This window comes from Micromys minutus, assembly GCF_963924665.1.
Source record: "Micromys minutus genome assembly, chromosome: 13".
NCBI classification, from domain to species: domain Eukaryota; kingdom Metazoa; phylum Chordata; class Mammalia; order Rodentia; family Muridae; genus Micromys; species Micromys minutus.
Window position 1 is genome coordinate 41166118 of NC_137982.1, and position 19397 is coordinate 41185514.

A 19397-nucleotide genomic window follows, 5' to 3' on the forward strand; every position below is an offset into this window, starting at 1 on the left:
GTCATCAAAATCCTCCCAACCAAAAAAAGCCCAAGTCCAGATGGGTTCAGTTCAGAATTCTATCAGACATTGATTAATGACTTAATACCAATACCCTTCAAAGTATTCCCCAAATATAGAGTCAGATGGAACACTACCTAACTCCTTTTTCAAGGCCACAATAACCCTCGTTCCTAAACCACACAAAGACCCTACAAGGAAAGAGAACTTTAGACCAATATCACTTATGAACATTGATGCAGAAATACTCAACAAAATTTTGGCAATGTGAATCCAAGAGCACATCAAAATGATTATTCACCATGGTCAAGTAGCCTTCATGCCTGGGATTCAGGGATGGTTTAATATACAGAAATCTATCAACAATCTAATACATCAAAATGGATGCATCTAGAGAATATCATCCTGAGTGAGGTAACCCAGTCACAAAAGAACAGACATAATATGTATTCACTGATAATTGGGTACTAACCTCAGAAAGCTCTGAACACCCCAGAAACAACTCACAGCTTATATGAAACTCAAGAAAAACAGAGGCCAAAAAAAAAAAAAAAAGCAAGCCTCAGTTCTTCTTAGGGAAAAATAAATAAATGTATAGCACCTTCTCAGTGTGTGGTACACCTGGACCTCAAATCATTAATAATCCAAGAGCTAAGATAATAGCCTTTTGGCACTTTTTTGTATTCACAGATCATTATGCTTAATCTATACCCAACAAGAAATCTGTTTCCATGTTCTGTTCTGTTCTACATGTACTTCATGCTTATGGTCACTAGTGGGATTTCTATGCATGCTATCAAACCTCTAAAAGAATTAAGTACTGACAAAATTATTCATATAATGTTATGCCAAATGCTTTTAAAAATCTGTAAATGTATCCCTCTTTTTTTAAAAAAAATAAAGTGGTAAAAAAAAAAAATAAGACCATGTTTTCCCTTTTTTAACTACCACCATGTTCTGATGACTATAGCCTCTCCAAGTTTCACAACCCACTACATTTGATTAGTGTGACTTAAACTTGAGCATGTCTCTTACAAGTAATCCAATAATTTTGATGAAATGAAGGTAAACTTTCTTCTGAAAATTTTACAGACTGTTACAAAAATGTCTCCTTACTCTTCTCAAAATGGATAATACAAATAAGACTGAAATCAGATTTTCAGGCAGAAGAGACTCTTTTTTATTTTTTTAACTATTTTCTTGTTAACTGGTGACAAGAATATAAAATATTGAAAATGATTTATCTACGATTTAATGACTTGTTACTGAATTCTGGATTCAACAACTTAAAATTTCATTATAATGTAATTAAGAAAGCCATGATATTATTTTAATCAGTCGATATTAAAGTAAGATTTTACATAAAGCATCTCCCTAATAATAATATGCTTGTGAGAATTCGTACCGAAGGTTTTCAGATTTCCCCGTGTTGACTGTTCACTTTCTTCTCATAGTGTGATAATGTACAGGAAGTTGTTCACTAAATGTTTGTCTCACAAGCTCTAGGAAAGGATAATGGACTTCTGTGTTGCTACTCCGGAAAAATCACTTATGATTTTCTACAAGATTTTCTCTCTGCTGGCATAGAGAACCTCACATGGGAACAGGGGTCAGTGCCTCTAACCATAGAGGAAGACCCCTTAACCATTTCACATTTAGCAATGCAAGTGAGTTCATACTGGGCAGAATAAATGGGTAGACTCAACTGTGTGAGAAATCCTGTAGGAAACATGAGAAAATATTTTTATTATGAGTGAACCTTGGATCACAATGGTGACCTTTGTGTAGTTTAGAGAGAACACATGAAGACCTTCTAAAGCCTTCCTTTACCCTTGGTCTTTTAAGGTCCCTAAAATAAAAATACCTGTTGAACTTTATGAATACTATTTATATGTAAAAGCCTGAAATGCATATTAGATACTATCTTAGAAAGGGGGAGTCGGAAAGGGGGAGAAAGTCTACAGGATTGCCCCAAATGTAGGAAGAATCTTCATATACATTGACAAGAGAAGATTCAAATGGAGTTTGGAGACTCTCCATTTGTAATGCATGTGGGAAGGACTTCATTCAGAAAAATAGCTCTTATTCTCACAAAACAAGAAACAAAAACAAAACAAAACAAAACAAAAAAACACATGGTAAAGAAACTCTCCTTTGTTGACATTATTAGATTTTGTTATAGGGGTTATTCTTTAAAAATCATGGACAAAGTCACATTTTCCTAGGCCTGAGTCACAGCAGAGGGGTCTTTAGTCAGGCTGAAGACTTGAGACATATGAAAGTTGTAGCCGGAAACATCACTTGTAATGGGGGAAAAAAGAGGAAAGGCTTGGCCTAGAGATACGTTTTAAAGATGTATTTTTACAGTAAAGACAGGTACACTGGAGTCTGAGGCTAAGGAGAGATTCCCAAAAGACCTGGAATCAGAAGAAAAGATATTGTTGGGCCTGTCTCTTATTTATTTGTTAGTCTCTTTAAAAATACAGCATCCCTTCCCTCTATCATCCCTCTTCCTCCAAACCTCTTTCCTATTCAGATCCACTCCCTTTCTGCCTCTTAGAAAAGAACAGGCTAGGAAGAGATAACAACAAAATGTCACAAAATAAGATGGAAACCATCATATTAAAGTTGGATAAAATAAGCCAACACAAAATGAATGAGCCCCAAGAGAAGGCGCAAGATGCGGAGACCCACTTGGTTATTAATAGGACGCTACAATGTATCTGCTTTGGACCCGCTGCAGACCTGCTCACACCTGCTCACACCCTGTGTTTGCTGCTTCAGTCTCTGAGTTTGTAGGAGTTTTGCTCAGGTGGTTTAGAGGGCTTTGTTCTGCTGGGGTTCTTTAGCTCCTCGGCTTCTTCCAGTCCCTTTGCCTCCTCTTCCATGGGGTTCTATGTGCTCTGGGGCGGGGGGATTTTGATGGAGACATATCCTTTAGAGGTGTATGTTACCACGTGTAGACTCGTATCTTATAAAGGTCACCTTCCCACTTTTACAGTGTGACTTCATCTGAACAAATAAGAAGGCTGGATATATTGGTGTTAATTCAAGGAGAATTGTTAAGGTATAATCGACATTTATAAAGGAACTTGAAATATTTGTTTCAGTGTAGTTCGTGGGTTATCATTAATTTCAAGTTTAGTGTCATTGTAAATGAAGATTTATGTCTGCATCGTTCTATTTTTTTTTTACAATTAATTGAGTTTGAATTAATTTCCAAGTAAATGTTTCAGTTTTGTTAATATCTCATATAAGTTTGAAAGCAAAGTATAAATTCTTCGGGCTCTGCACTGCTGCTCCTGTCTTGGTCTCTGTCTTTCTTCACCTCTTACATTCACACACACATGTGAACTAAATCAACATCGACTCCTTTCTGCCATATGACTGGCTCCTTTAATAATTGTTCTGCCTGGCATATTACACTGTGGTCAGAATCAGAGACTATATCACTTCTTCATGCCAAATGTTGGTCTCAGTTTAAAGACCAGGTGTTTGCAAGACCTGCAATAGCTTAGCTTAGACACTCTGGAGCCAGACTGCCATTTGACTTCACTGATCTCTGGCCTTTCTTCCAGGGCTCCAATCTTACTGTTTGCTTGCTCTCTTTCCAAGAGTAGACATACCACAGAGCTCTTCCTAGCATCTTCCTGCACAGATGCTCAGATACATGCAGAACCTGTCTCCTTGTGACTCTCAGGATTCTACCCTACTGAGCTTTTTAGCTATTAAATGCAAGCATATACCAACGAGTCCTCTGACACAAATTTAAATTCATTTTAATTTTTAACTACCTCGAAGTGTGTGTGTATACACGTGCACACGCGTGCATGCGCACCTGAACTGGAATTAGCAGTAGGGTATAAGTATCTCGATATGAATGCTGGGAACTGTACTTGGGTGCCCTAAAAGCTGAGTTACCCTCTAAACCAACAAGCCATCTCCCCAGATCCCAATTTAACATTCTTCATTGCCTCTGGATCATATTTTAATGCATTTTATTGATGAATTATATTTATTATCTTCCATTCTGGACTGAATGCAAACTATGTTATCAGTTCCCAGAAAGTATCCGGTTAGCCAGTGGGATTCATTCTTTTCTTGTGGTTTATGTAGAGGTGAAACTTACACCACTCTAAAATGAGGCATAGTGCGGCTTTTTGCAACCTTTTCTTTTTCTGTTACCATTAGTGCTCAGTTTAGCAGCAGAACTAACATCGACTCTAACTGGTTATCATTGTTTGTGTGGGAAAAATACCAACGGGAGCTACAAGTTTCTTTTCTGAAATTTCATTGAAGCTTTAGTTTAATGCTGGTTTTTGCAAATGGAATCCCTCTCATTTATGCTATTTTGATGGACATGTGCAACTCTGGCATGGTTTTCTTCAGTTTGAAAAATAGATGTGGCTTTGAACCCTTTGGAGGAAGCTCTTTTCCGGCAAGATAATAGTTTTCACTACATTGTCTTTGTCAGATGTCTCTCTGTTGAAAACAAGTGGTTGTTCTGAGTTTCTGAGTTCCTGTGTTGTGTGTCGCTTTCTGTACCCAGGAATTCCACAAATTCTACGTACAAACTGGCACAGAGAGCATTGCTTTGCACTTTCTGATCTTACAGGAATAAGCTTAGATGACCATCCTTTTTAAAGGGTAGTGACCTGTGTACACTCACATACCTTTTATATGATGTGCCTGTTATTCCTTTTGGATTACCCTCAACTGTGCTGCCCCTGTGTAAAAACATACTGCTAGGTTTTCATTCAAATCTAGAAACTTCTTCAGTTTGAAGATGAAGAACACTGGCTGATTCAGTTTTAAGTTTTATGGCTTTATTATTCATATATCATAACTTACTATTAAAGATACCATTGAATCCTTGAAATAAGTCCCTTCTATCTGTATTTTGGCAGGTATCAATTCAAATTGTCATGCTGCACAAATTTGAATTCTAATTAATTCAATGTATTTATTTGACAAGGTATAACTGTTGCAATTTGAATTAGTTTTTAATGAAGCTTAGATCCTTCCTTCCTTCCTTCCTTCCTTCCTTCCTTCCTTTCTTCCTTCCTTCCTTTCTTCCTTCCTTCCTTCTTTCTTACTTTCCACTGTCATTCTCTATTTTTCTTTGCTTATTCCTTTTTCCTTATTAGCTGTTATTTCCTCTCGTCATGGTCTCTTTGCTTGCTTTTATAACTAGGAAATTGATACCTTACATCGCAGCTTCTTTTTATAGATTTCTCTTCATTGTGTTCTGAACGAGTTTCTGGTTTTAGGGTTTGTTTTTGTGTGTGTGTGTGTGTTTTCCCCCTTGCTTTCTTTGATCTGTATTTTTCTCTGGATACATGACCTTTATTCTATTTAATCTTCCTTTGTGAACTTTTTGTAAGTAATTGCTATGTTTTATTTTTGAGAATTCCAATTAAACATGATTTCCAATTGGCATTTTAAAGGATAGAGTGCAGAATCATCTTAGTAGATGCTAGACTGAGTTTATTTATGTCTAAGAACACTCAAAGTCAGTTATTTAAGGGCAAGACCCTTGGCTCTCACACACTGTTCTGGGCCTACTTGGCCAAAAGGAATGTACTAATGACTTCTTAAATTTTACATGATATTCTCCATGCTGTTCTCCCATGATAAAACTGAGTTTGTTCTCTGATATATTGTCTTCAAAATTCTGTATTAATGTTTGTTTACCATGACTAGCCTGGTCTAACTTTTTTCTCTGTGTTGTAAAATGTCAGTGAGTATAGAGAAGAATGAGTATGTTTTAGTTTCCTCTGTTTTTAAATGTCCTTTAAGGTTAATCACTATACCTTACAATAATGACCCAAAAAACACTGAAGTCCTTGTAATTCTGACGTATACCCATAAAAGCACCTGACTGTGAACAGTGTAGGCTAGTTTGCTCACTGTGATGTCTTAGTACATTTCTTAATTTGACTAGAGATATAAGTGGAATATCTTCTAAAATAGCTCCTTCTTGAATACATACCAAAATGTTTAGTCAGATGCCTTCAGCCTTTTAATATCTGAGGAGAATCATCTGCTTAGGTACCAGCAGCAACTAGCAGTGGCCTTACCTCACATCTGCATTTTTGTGGTTCATTAAAGTTGTGATTTAAGGTGAAAACTCCAGTGGCGCAATGTCTAGTCTAGCATCCTAAGAACAACTTCTCTGTTCTCAAGTGATAATATTTCCAGAGTCATCTCTGCAGTGCTTCATTTCAAACCATCCTCTGGTGGTAGCGCTTCCTTCCCAGGCAAGCAATGAATCAGGATCCTGAGTTTTGGTGACTAAGTGTTTTAACTTCTGTTAGAAGCATCATTCATTCTCTGGTTATACAAAGAGAAAAAAAATGTTGGCATGTTATTATTAAAGTAGAAAAGAATGAATACATACTTAGTGATTTCCAACTCCTTCACCCTTTCTCTTGAGAGAACTTCTAGCCATGCTGCCTGCAGAATGTAGACAATCACAACAAAATGAATGAATGTTTTATCGGTAGGTTTTTTTTTTTCAGTTTTGATATGGCTTAAATACAGTGAATATCTTTTTATTCAAATGAATCTTCTTTGGATCATTCATACATTATACAAAACTCTAATATATACTGAACAATTCTGGTTGAACTTAGTATTTTTTATCTTTATTCTAAATAGGGCCTTTCCATGCTGCATATACATTAACAATTTAAAATATCTGTAATATTTTAAATATCTGAAAACATTTTCTATGGCTTTTTAGCAGCTACATTTAGTACCACCCTTTCATTACATTACTGGAATTGAGAAGAGAATTAAATTACAGTGTTGCATATTTTGCAACCAAACATCCCCTGCTTGTCAGCGTCTCTCGGGGCAGTCACGGGGCCTGTTAATGAGGGAGTATAATGTTGGCTGGCTTCAAACCTAAGGATTATAATGTTATATGCCAAGAAACGTACACTGTAACACTGTTCAAATTGTGGATACACTTTGGCACCTTGAGACTCATAAAGTGGGGTATTTCAGCAGGAAAGGAACTAATGTAAGTATCTTGTTAATATACACATTCCATTTCAGCCTAATGTAGATTCTTGGGTCTACCCTGGGAATCTACACTTCTTACAATCCCCAGACAAGCCAGCACTTCTGGTTCACAAAGGACACACTTCTTGTAAAAAAAGTGGCAGTCATTTCTGCTCAGCTTGACCAGTCCACACAGAAACAACACACCACAACCAAAGAGATAAGAGGCCAGGGTGTACGGCAACTTGTGGGTTTAATATGGTGCGGGTTCTGTTGCCTGTGTGTCATTGGGTTCACATCTAGACAGTTCCTGCTTAGGGTGTTCCTTGGGGAACTCAGAGGTGCTCGTTACGGGGTCAGACTAATTGAAACCAATGCTTGTTTAAAAATGCTCTGGTTCTTGTGTTACCGCGCTGAGACCTGCTGAACTGCACTGAGAAGTTACAGGGCTGAACAGGCTAGATGCCCTTCTTACCTAATAACCCCATTCTCTTTCCTGAACACACATCTCCATATGGAGCCCACCGAAAGTTAGTTGTTTGCCCAAGGGATGCAGAGTCAGGAGTGGGATGCCTGTACTCACCATAGAACATAGTTTGGCTCATGGCCTTCTCCAAATGGTCTCTGCCTGTTCTTCATGCTCCTCTTGTGTGTAAAGAAAGTGTACCCTTAGTAGATTCTCTCTTGAAACTGTACTTCCAACATCACTTCATACAAGAATAATAATTTACTTCCCTTCAGCTTCTTAATTTTGGGGGCAGGTGTGTTTTTTTTTCTTTTCCTTTTAATCATAGATAAAAACGTGATGTTCCAATACTTCTCTACCTTTCCTTCTTAATTCAAGCCTTAGGGTCTTTACACACACACACACACACACACACACACACACACACACACACACACACAAACACACACAGGCATTTCTGGTTATACCTCCTATTGTTAAATCTCCCCCACCCCAGGAAACAGCTTTGTTTCTAGGTTTGGGAACTTATTACTGTTTCTATATTTCCCAAACCTTATATTCCATATGAATAAATGAATACATGAATTTATATATACTACTGTCACATAGTAAAATATTTGCGCACGAAGCTGAGACATGTTTGTAGAAGATCCCTTGTTCTAAAATGAGAAAATAACGTACCGTGTTTTTATGTCGGCAGAAAATGAGCAAACATAGTACAACTTTGTAAATACACATTTGAAAGCATTTTATTTATTATAAAGTTGCTTCAACGTGAAGATAGGCATGTACAAAGTAAACGTGTGATTTTCTTTTGTGAGTGACAACATAGTTGTTCAAAACTTCCCTTCCCCAGGTAAACTTCTCCTTTCATAATCTCACTGGCAATTTTACCAAGAGATCATTTTGAAAATATGTAAAAAGTGGGCGTCAGGATTCGGGGTGTCTTTGTCAGGTGTGTCAGACTAATTGAATTTTCCTCTTTCAGAATGATAGGCCTGATAGATCAGTTAAAGGAGCAGCTGTAATTCACCCTGACTTTAAATGAGTTCTCCACTCACCTTGTTTGGCATACAAATTACAGACGTTTTACAATCTGCCAGGGGTTAGCATTTTATTCTTCTCCTTCTGAGACTTTCTCAAAGCTAAGATTTGTTTCTCTGTGCGCTGAGGAATTTTAATTATACCCATGTCCAGTTCATTGCTGCATGCTCTCTACGCACAACTGCAGACAATCCTGCTTATCAGACATATACAGAGAATACAAAATGTGTGTGTGTGCGCGCGCCCGTGCGTGTGTGTGTGTGTGTGCGTGTGTGTGTGTGTGTGTGTGTGTGTGTGTGTGTGTTCATGTGTGTGTGGTGTGTTTTTTGATATAATATAGAAGAAGACTGAATCTGAGCTGGAAAGGCCATTATAACACACAGAGGATGGACAACTTTCATTCTCTCCTCCCTTCCAAATATTTTCTCTCCATTACCTGTTGGCCCTGGATAAAGTAAAATAAACCCCATCATTTCACAAAAGCAAGGATAAATAGAATAGGCATCCAGGGAGCTCTACTGTAGGACAAATACTTTTATAGTCCAGGGACAAATGTTTCAGATGTCACTGACACAGCAGGAGAGGTGTGGTTCCGATGATGTTTTATGCAAATTTCTTCTGCTTATTAAAGCATTGTCCTTGATCTGGAAAGCAGAACATAGTCAGAGAGGTGAGTAATGGTAGTAGTAATACCATGTACAGCAGGATTCTGTAGTCACAAAGACAGACTCCCATCTGTTCCCAGTTGCTACGTTGAGCATCTCTGAGATGGGATTACTGTCATCACTTCAAGACTGCTTTCATGTGAGAAGGTCCATAGAGGAGCCTGTAAATGTGAGTCTACCGTGCCTCAGACAGTGATGCAACTTGCATGCCTTGGGTGCCTGCCATGTTTCAGAAAGACGTGGAAGCATAGCTCGGTCCTGCAGTTTGTGCGTTCCTAAGGCAGAGACCACAGACTCCTCCCTGGGGAATAAGCTTCAGTCCACTCAGGTTACATTTCAGCATATTGCTCAGCGTCAGCCAGGGGAAATTTAGTGACCCAAGCCCAGCTTTTCCAGATTAAATTTATTGATGAGCTCCCACACATGGCTATGCTGCTCTTCTCCTAGGTCACTGGATATTCCTAAATGGAGAACACATGTTATTATCTTACAGTGCTCCTTGCAGGATGCCACTTGCTTTTAGGAAAAAATAACCAGATCAAATTTAATTTTTTAAAAAATATATTGGATATTCTCTATATTTACATTTCAAATGTTATACCCTTCCCCCCACTCCCCTCCCTCCTCCCCCTCAAATTGATTCAATGAAGGTGCTCCCTCTCCCAATCACCTCTTCACCTCAGTGCTTTGGCTGATGATGATCTTGTTTTTTCTGTGAGGGTGCAAATCTTACACACACACACACACACACACACACACACACACACACACGACAGATAGATTTAGGTGACATATAGATGAGATATATATGGTAGACAGACAGACAGACATGACAGATGAGAGAAGATGGTAAATAGATGATAGATAATACATGACAGACAGACTACAGATAGATGATAGACTGACTGAGGAATGAATAAGTGGTTGAGCATGCAATCAAATGAAGGGAACCCTGAGGTAGTACAAAAGCATTTTCTCAAAGATCTAGGCTATTGCTTATTGAGTTGATGAAAGCAAGACAAACTCAAGATGGACTGACTGGCTCATCACCTGTAATGCTTTTGGGCATTGCTTTGGGAAAGATATTTGCAATATTCCCAAGTTTCCAGTGATGAGAAATTGCATCTTCTGAAATGAATATTGTATCTATTAAGGTCATATACTTTCAGTGGTTGACATTGCAAAAGTTAGAGGATAAGCTCTTTCGAGAGGGAACTGGCAATGCTTAAGTTTTCATTCAGTGCAAAGAATCCCCTTAGTCATAATACTGTTCCATTGTATGAATATATCGTACATCACATGTCTACACATCTGTGGACACATGATTTTCATTCTTTAACCACTCAGAATAATGATACTCTGAGCTCATGTCTACAAGGACTTCCTTGAGACATTTTATTTTTAATGCTTAAATATATGCCCATGAATAGAATTATGGTGTTTTTAATTTTTTATTTTTAACTATCATGGAAATATTCACATTATTCAGAACAATAGTTATATCATTTAATAATCCTACTCGAAATTTACAAGGAATCCCAAGTCTCTACTATGATAAGCATGTGTGAGTTTGTGTTTTTTAGGTGGCTTTCATTCTAATGATTCTGAGTGGAATCATATGAATTTTTGATCTGCATTTTCCCAGTAACTAAAGATCTGAGTAATTGTCGCATTGTGCTTTCTCAGTTCTTTTTTAAAGTGCTGCAGGTTGTTTCAACCAGATAAGCAGTTAATTGATCTGAGTAAGATGTTTACTTTCATTCCTGAGTTTTAAGAATTATTTTATATAGTTGGGTTATCAGTCTGTTATGTGAGATGTGAGCCATGTTTTTCACCAGGACTGAACTTCTTAACTTACACTTAGTGCTGGGACTATTGCGGCAAACTTGTTTTGTTGATTTCTTTTGTTCGTTTGTTTGATTCTTCTCTAGTAACATATATTCTGACCATAGTTCCCCTCCCTCCACTCCACCCAATCCTTCTGCTACAACCGCTCTTCACCGTAACCACGTCTCCTCAATTTCCCTTCAGAAGGAGGTCTTCTGGTCATAGTTTTCTCATGAGTATAATTCTAGTCCATCATTTATTGATTTTTAATTTTGTACATCATTTAAAACAAATCTCAGTTCTTGTGACTAGAGAAGTTTTAGAGTGCTTGCCTATTCTATATAAACCCTGGATGTATTTCTCTACAATATGTAAATTGAGTGTAGTCCTGTATCACTATAATACCAGCACTTAAGAGATAAAGACAGGAAAGTCATTTTTTTTTGACTGCATAGCAAGTTTCATGTTATCTATGAGATAGATGAAATCCTGTCTTGAATACAAACACAAAGAAACTCAGAAATTTCATGTGAAGTTGTCGTAATGTTTCTACCTATGAACTTTGTAGTTTCAGGTCCAACATTTTCATTTGTGATCCATCTCTTTGTTCTACTGCTATGAAAAGAAATCATGACCATAGCGACTCTTGTAAAAGAAAGCATTGGATAGGGCTCTGCTAACAGTTTCAGAAGTTTAGTCCATTATCCCTATGGAAGCCAGCATAGGGGCACATAGGCAGACATGGTAGCTGAGAGCTCTACATCAGGATCTGAAGACAGCAAGAAGAGAGAAAGCCTCTCTCTTCCTAGTTCTAGTGAATATTTGTTATGAAATATAATGTGGCAAGGGGGTACCTGCCAGCTGCATGCCAAGGTGTGCCCCCGAGTAATTATGCTATGCAACAGATCTGGTATAAAGGGGGTTTACTTTCAGGGAAGGAGGGAAGTGAGGACCCAAAGAGAGGGTAGAGGCAGAGGAGTAGACGTGTAAATAGGCAGACAGATGGGAGCAGAGCTAGGACAGCAGAGAAGAAGATGGTTACAGAGAAGGACAGAAAGGAGGAGAGAGTGACCAGCTGGGGACACATGGAGAGAGAGACTGAGACAGACAGGGAGAGAGACAGAGAGTATACAAGCCGAAGTTGGACACAGACCTTTTATATGCACTTGGCAGAAGCAGATGATGACATAAGCCATTGCTTGGACCCTGGGAGGAGCCTTGTAGAATTGCCTGTACTCTTACATATCAGCCACTATGAATAGTTTTAACCGGTTACCCGAAATAAAACTAGATCTTTAGATGTGTTTCTGCTATATTCATTCTCTACAGGACAGTTTTCACTCCGTAAGCCTTATCTCTTCTGTTAATTTATAAGGGTTTTACTCCATTGGTGCTGTTGTGAATGATTCCTCGTTCTAAGTGTTCTTCATGGACTTTTCGTTTCAGTGTGTGGGAGGAAAGCAACTGTGTTTCTGAGTGGAAGTTGTATACTGCTTCTTTTCTTACATCCCTTAGATTTTTCTGGTGCTAGTGTGGTTACCTCTGTTGTTGTTTTGTTCCTGTTTGCAAAGAATTCCCCCTTTCATGTCCTTTATGGTTTTAGATTGCAACTGAGTCTTTCAGAGATTGTATATACCGAACCACTGGATTCTTTTTTTTTTTGTTTGTTTGTTTGTTCTTTTTGTTTTATTCCTAACTTGTCTTTTTAAGGGGAGTTCCTCTTATCCACATTGAAGCATTGACATTTTAAGGAGGAAGCTCCATCTGTCCCTTTCCTGTTCCTTTTGTTTTGAGGCTACAGACTTTGTTGTCCTTGCTGGCTTTTACTTTTTACTTTTTATAATAATAATGGCTTGCTTGCTCTCATGTATGAAAACACTTTACTTCCTGTTTCTTTCACTATCAAACCTGTGGTTGCCATCAAAACTTACTTTTGACCCAAATTTTGACACTAACTTAAACTTAGGTTAACCTGAAATGACCATCATGGTTTTTGAACTTTTACAGTGCTATGCTCAAACCTTTCAATATTATCAATGTTATAAAGCTGTGCATTGTAAAGTATGTGCCCCAACCGTAAGAACTTTTCAATGTATTTACCTGTCTTTTTCAAATATATGTCAAACAAATACGGACTAGAAAGTCACAGTTACAACCTCACTTGCTTTTTAGGTTAATAATTGAAGTGCATTAATCTCTTGGCTATTACAGTAATAAAATCAATTTGTAAGCATTTTATAGTGACAATGGTTTTTATGATACTGCGTGTACACTCTCATTTCACTCTCCGTGTTGTGGTGTATATTTATGTTTATGTGGTCACGAGGTGACTACCCATGCATGAGTGTATGGGAGCCATAGGTTATTGTTGAGTGCCTGACTTGATAGACACCTACCTTGTTTGTTAAGTATGTTTTTAACAGAAATTAGAATTAGATCACTCCCTCAGTTTTCCTCTTCCTACCTTCTTCTCTCTAGTATCTAACAGCTACTCTTCCTTGAATCTCTCTCAAGCCCCACTTACTATCAGGTTATGGTATATTTTTCTTTATTATTGTTACACATACAAATACAAGCTAAATTGTTAAACACACATGTATATGCATGTGTGTGTGTGTGTGTGTGTGTGTGTGTGTGTGTGTGTGTGTATAAATTCAGCCTGCTGAGTCTTTTTAAATTTTTTTTTTGTGTATATAAAGATTCAGAGCTGACAACTCTGCATTAAGCAGTAAGGGGGCTCACTGCGATTTCTCCTCTTCCTTCAGACAGTAGTTACCTGCAGCTCTTGGTCTATGGGTAGAATCCTGGGAAATCTCCCTCTCTCCACATTAACATTTTCAGACTGCTATTGTTGTGGTATAGTTTATGCAGCTGTTTTTAGGAGAAGCTACTTCACAGGAGACTTCAATAATGCAACTTATAACTCCTAATACTTTTTTATTATTAATTAAGTGGTTTATATATTTTAAGTAGTTGCAAAATAAACGTTTAGCAACTCTGACTGACAGCAAAGTTTTTTATATTAGAGGGTGTTTGTTTCCTTTGAGTAAATATCCTGGCCTAGCATAGATGTTCAGATCTCAGTATATACTTTCATAAAAATAAATTTTACAATATATGTAATACACTCATCATTACGTCATATTTCAACTATAAGTATAAAGCCATGACAACGCAAATCACTTTAAAGGCATTTATAAAATTGCAAATAATTAAAATATAATGTCTTAGTTACCTAGTCTTAAACAATTCATTTATTTTAAAATTGAGTAGTTCAGTGATGAGTCTCTCACAGCATGGTCACGAATTTAGCACTTGCTGTCAATAACTGGTTTGGGATAGCTCAGCCAAATTATTGGCCTGCACCATAATATTGAAAAGTCACTGGTTTAGGACATTCCCTGTGTGCCTTACTGCTGACTCAAACTTCATGAGCTAAAGGGACAAATGTAATAAAACAGTTCAGGACCCTTGTCATTTCTTTGGACTGCACGAGATTGTCTATTAAAAGAGGATAATCTGATTTTCTGCTACTCAGGTTTTACATAATTACATAATTTTCTGCCTTGAAACCACTGACTCCAACTATCTTTGACTAGTAAGCAAGGTATTAGTATCTCAAAATTTAGAGAATTGAATGGGGCTCTGAAAGGAACAGAAGATCTGAAAACTTCCCAATATTCAAACATTGGCTAAGTTATCATCATTAGCATCAGTGAGAAAGTAGAAATGTTAATAACTATAAGGAGGTCAGCCTCTGTTGTTGAATCCACTTCCATCATACTAAGAATTCATTCAAATAAATTTTTCTCATATACATCTCTCTGTAGTTCGCTATAGCAGATTCTGTAACTTACAGAATGACTGCGATAGCCTTTTTATCTACAAAGTATCTCAAAGCCTGCATGTTAAGGCTATCAACGAAAGCACTAGAGTTGGTACATTGAATTCCAAATTATAAGTGGGTAAGTGCCACATGAATTTATTCAGCGCTACATTACTTCAGAGAGTTTTTTGCATGTTAATTATAAATTAAATGAGAGTTTATTCTGAATGAAATTTAATTTCTCCTTAATCTCCTGGAATATATCAGAAGCCTTCCCCAAGAGCACAACTTAAGTCTTACTCTGCCTTGCAAAATGTTTCCTAAGGTTTTGCCTGAGTTTATTTACTTTTCTTACTTTTCTTCTTCTTGTTCTCTTTGTGATGTTAAAGTGGCAATGTTCTCATACCATCAGGTTTCCTTAGTTCCAGTCTGAAATTATCTAGGACAGAAGTCTGACTTGTTCCGTAAATCTCATTTTTCCTCTCACTACTTGAAATGAACAGTGTACTATACCTTGTTAAGTTTGATCAAAGTACCAAAATTCTATCCATGTCTGCACAGTTATTTCACACCGATAATACTAACAATATCTGAATAACCTGCTTTCTAATGACTAAGCACTGTTCCAAGCATTCATATGAATTATCAATATGGTTACCCTGACAGATATTACGTAATAGAAGAAAGGATCTCATAAGCTAATAATTGTCACATAGAAAGTTGGACTCTAGAGTCTGGATTCAAAATCATTCAGTCAACCCCGTCTGACCTCCAGATATGATTAAACAGCAGCATGCTTCAACTGTCTGTCAACGGAGATCCTGACTGATGGATTATTTCAGCCCTCGAAAGACTATGTGGAAATGGAATTTTAAATTTTGAAAAGACTGTAACTGTAGCCAAAGAAATGCATGGAAATGCCAACCATAAGTCCAAATGTAAGAGAAGCTATGAAGGAACACCCCACAGAATGCAAACATAAGATGTGAGCACTTTAGAAGGTGCCCTGCAAGAGATTATGAGCAATTCATTGCGTTTTTGCTGAAAAGACAAGGCAGCATTTGTTTTCTCATCCCTTCCCTTGTCCCCCTCTATCTCCCTGTGGCCTCTGCCCAAAGCCTGTCTTCCTACATGGCTGCTTTTATGATACATTTAGTTGAAGCAGGGCCACCTGTGCTACCTTTACATTGGGGATTGCCTATGCAACATCATCAGGTGACCAGTGGGCATTTAACAGCAGACACTTTCCCTCTGAATCCATTGTGACAGTTCAGCAGTGGGGTAGGGGCCTCTGCTCCCCTTGCAGATCCACCCCTGACTGCAGATGGCTCCTTTCTCATGCAGAGCCAGTGGCCCTCTCTGCAGCTGCTGTCACTTGATGATTGCAGGGGTTGCCTTATTCCCAGAAGGTGACATTTCAGGTCCTTTTCTGCATCTCCTGGTTCTTAACTTTCTTGCAACTTCTTTGACATTCCTCTGTGGGTCCTTCAAGGAATAGGGAGAATGTGTCCAAAGAAATTTGCCATTGTTTTTCCTTCTGAGGCTTTGAACAAGAAAGTTTCGATTTTTATAGAACAGCCTTTAAAGTTTTCAGAAACAAATGCAAGTGGTGGATTTCATTTTTGTGTAACATCAACATTCTGGGGTCTTACGTCAGTTATTATTTATCCACAGAGGTTTCCACCATAGTTCAATGAAGAAAATAAGAGAGCAGAATCCAACACATTTCTAGAATTAAAAAAAAATGTATATTTTAAATGCTTATACTGAATGTCCCTTACCTGTTTTTTGGGGTCAGATGCCTCAGATGTAAATTAGAGCAAAGTGACCTGTAATTATGGCAGTGACCAGAGCCAGATAACATGTAAAACTTCGGTTTTGGGTATTTAGTTGAGTGACCTTCATTTGCCTAAAATTTCAGAAGTGCTACTTTCATATCACACAAGGATGTGAATGCAGAGTGTTTGTGTAAACGAAGGATCTAATAGCTATGCGGGACATAGGGTAGCAGGGAGAGGAGACAGGATGATATGTAAATGCAAGACTCCATTTTCATTCATGTATAATTCATGGCACAATTGATCACAAGAATATTTTTCAGATTTGTATTGGCACTGTGGTCCATTCTACTCAATTCTTCATGAGTTGACGTAAATAATCATAAATAACTCACGAGTTTTGAAGCATCTAACTGGCTTGGGAAAGACAAGCTTCCACTACTAAATAAATAAGCAAATGAATATACATTGCACTTCTATAGAACGTGCCCCACAGACTGTTCCAGAGGTAGCTGCTAACTGCTCTGTTCCCAACCTTTGTGTGAAACTAACTTGTCTCTTTGTAACACGAAGAGGAAAGAGGACAGTGTTCCTTGGGTCACAGACCTGTCATGGCAGCATCCTGGAAGGCTGAGCCAGGGGAATAGGAAGATCAAAACTACTCAAGCTGCAGAAGGTCTAGAAGGACAACCTAGGCAACTTAGGCAGTACTAGGCAAGTTCCTAAAAGACGAAAGAAATGAACAAATGAGGGTGCGTGAGGGAGTGTAGCTCAATGATTCAGCCCCTGCATAGCATCAGCTAGGTTGTTAAGTGTGCAGACACAAAGAAACAAGTGGACACAAAGGAAACTTCAAACCATTTGAGTTTATATGAGTGTATTTTAAATATGGCTTTAAAATGCTCATACATTGACCAAGGATATTGTCTTTAATCTGTTCCTGCTGGGGTAACAAAAGCATCCTAGAGTTGGTAGTTTATAAATGAAAGAAATTGATTTCTCATATGTCAGGAGCCAGGCAGGTGGAGCAGGTTTAGTGTCAACTCTGTTACTCCATATTTAATACCCTCCTGCTTTATCCTCATAGTGCAGAAGGGCAGAGAGGTAAACATGAGGCACAGCCTTTGTCTCAAAGCCCGTTGCTCCCATCTAGATGAGCACCGCTCTCATAAGTTAATCACCTTCTGAAAATCCTACCTTATAAAATTATAAAATTTTTTGAAAAAAACAGAAGTGACCAGACCTTTTAATTCTGTCACCCTGGGGGTGAAAATTTAACTTGTGTATTGATAGCCACATTCGGATTACAGCCAAGGCACATGTTCATGTATATTTCATAAAGAACCCCGACTCTCTGATAGGAATTGTTTATATTTATTTCCAGCATTACCCAGTAATTGAGATAAAACTGTAAAATGTGATGGTTTAAAATAATAAACTCCATTTCTCTAAACGGAAAATGGCCAATTTAATAAAGATGTGACTGAATTTTTTTTCCCTTCTGTTCAATGAGAATGAACAAGGCCATCTTTCCCAGTGACTTTAGAAGTAAGAGCTCAGTGGCATGGCCTGCAGAAATTCGCAGTTCTTTTCCTTCAGCCATGAGTCTTTCTTCAGGGCAGGAAAAGGAACTGCTCCCCATCAGACGGGGCTGTGCTATCTTCAAAAGACGCGCCCTGCTCCAGACCTAACTCTGTCTCCTTCAGTGTATGGTTTTCTAAAGAGAGAAATAAGGTGGCAAGAGTTTTAAAAAGAAGTAATGGATCTTTGTTTTTAAATATGAAGGCGTTCAGTATGTAAGATCTGCATGCCACATATGGGTATCATACAGTAGTCACTGGTCAGACAAAAGGAAGAACACAAAAGGGAAGAAGAGCTGCTGATTTGGTCTCAGTAAGATGTGTGTACCGTGATTGTGTAGTTCACGATTTCCTTAGTCTTCACATTATAAAGATTGTTGCTACTGTTCAGTGGCTTTTAGATGTGTAATGACCCATACACCATTTTCCTTAACTGGTGATCAGGGATAGTAAACTTCCCATTCTGGACATGGACATACTTAAAGGGATGATCATGTTGCATGTGCAGTAAAGACAGAACAAGGGGTCTGTTGCCGCCAGGATATCATTCTTACGGGGGATCTTTAACTGACTTAATCTGTAACTATCTTTTGAACTGTTGAAAAAATGTGAAGCAGTGTTTACAGAAACCCAAGTGTTTCTGGGTGAAGAGTTAGTGTAATGTCTTGGACACGTTACTGCCTCAACTGACTCCTAGAAGAGTAGAAACCCAGGTTCTCATCATGTGTTAAAATTCTCAGACAAAATGAACAAGGCTGCTGTACACTTTAAGTTATTCTTCTCTCTTAGTCAAAGTTGTTCAAAGTGTCTATTCATTCGCTTTGGGGCTGTGATGTTGTTGTTTGTTTGTTTCCCTCCGTCTAGCAGACCGCTGACATGATGACAAATGGCTGGCAGGGTTATGGTTGCTGTAGACGATGGGGGCAAGAGGCTGCCGGAAAGATGATGAGGAAATTATTTAGGTGGCTTTTAAATTAAAATGCCATTGTTCACTTTGCCAAAATGATCGTTTTTATTTACATGTAGAAAAAAAAAAGGAAACAAGTAATCAAATCAATTCAACAAACACTGTATGAAATCGATACCGTATATTCACATGATAGAATCTTGAGTGCATTAATTAGACTAATATATGTATGCATTCATTGAAAGGTGTTAATGCACAGGTACATAGAGGCATACCCATGGAATGTATATGATATA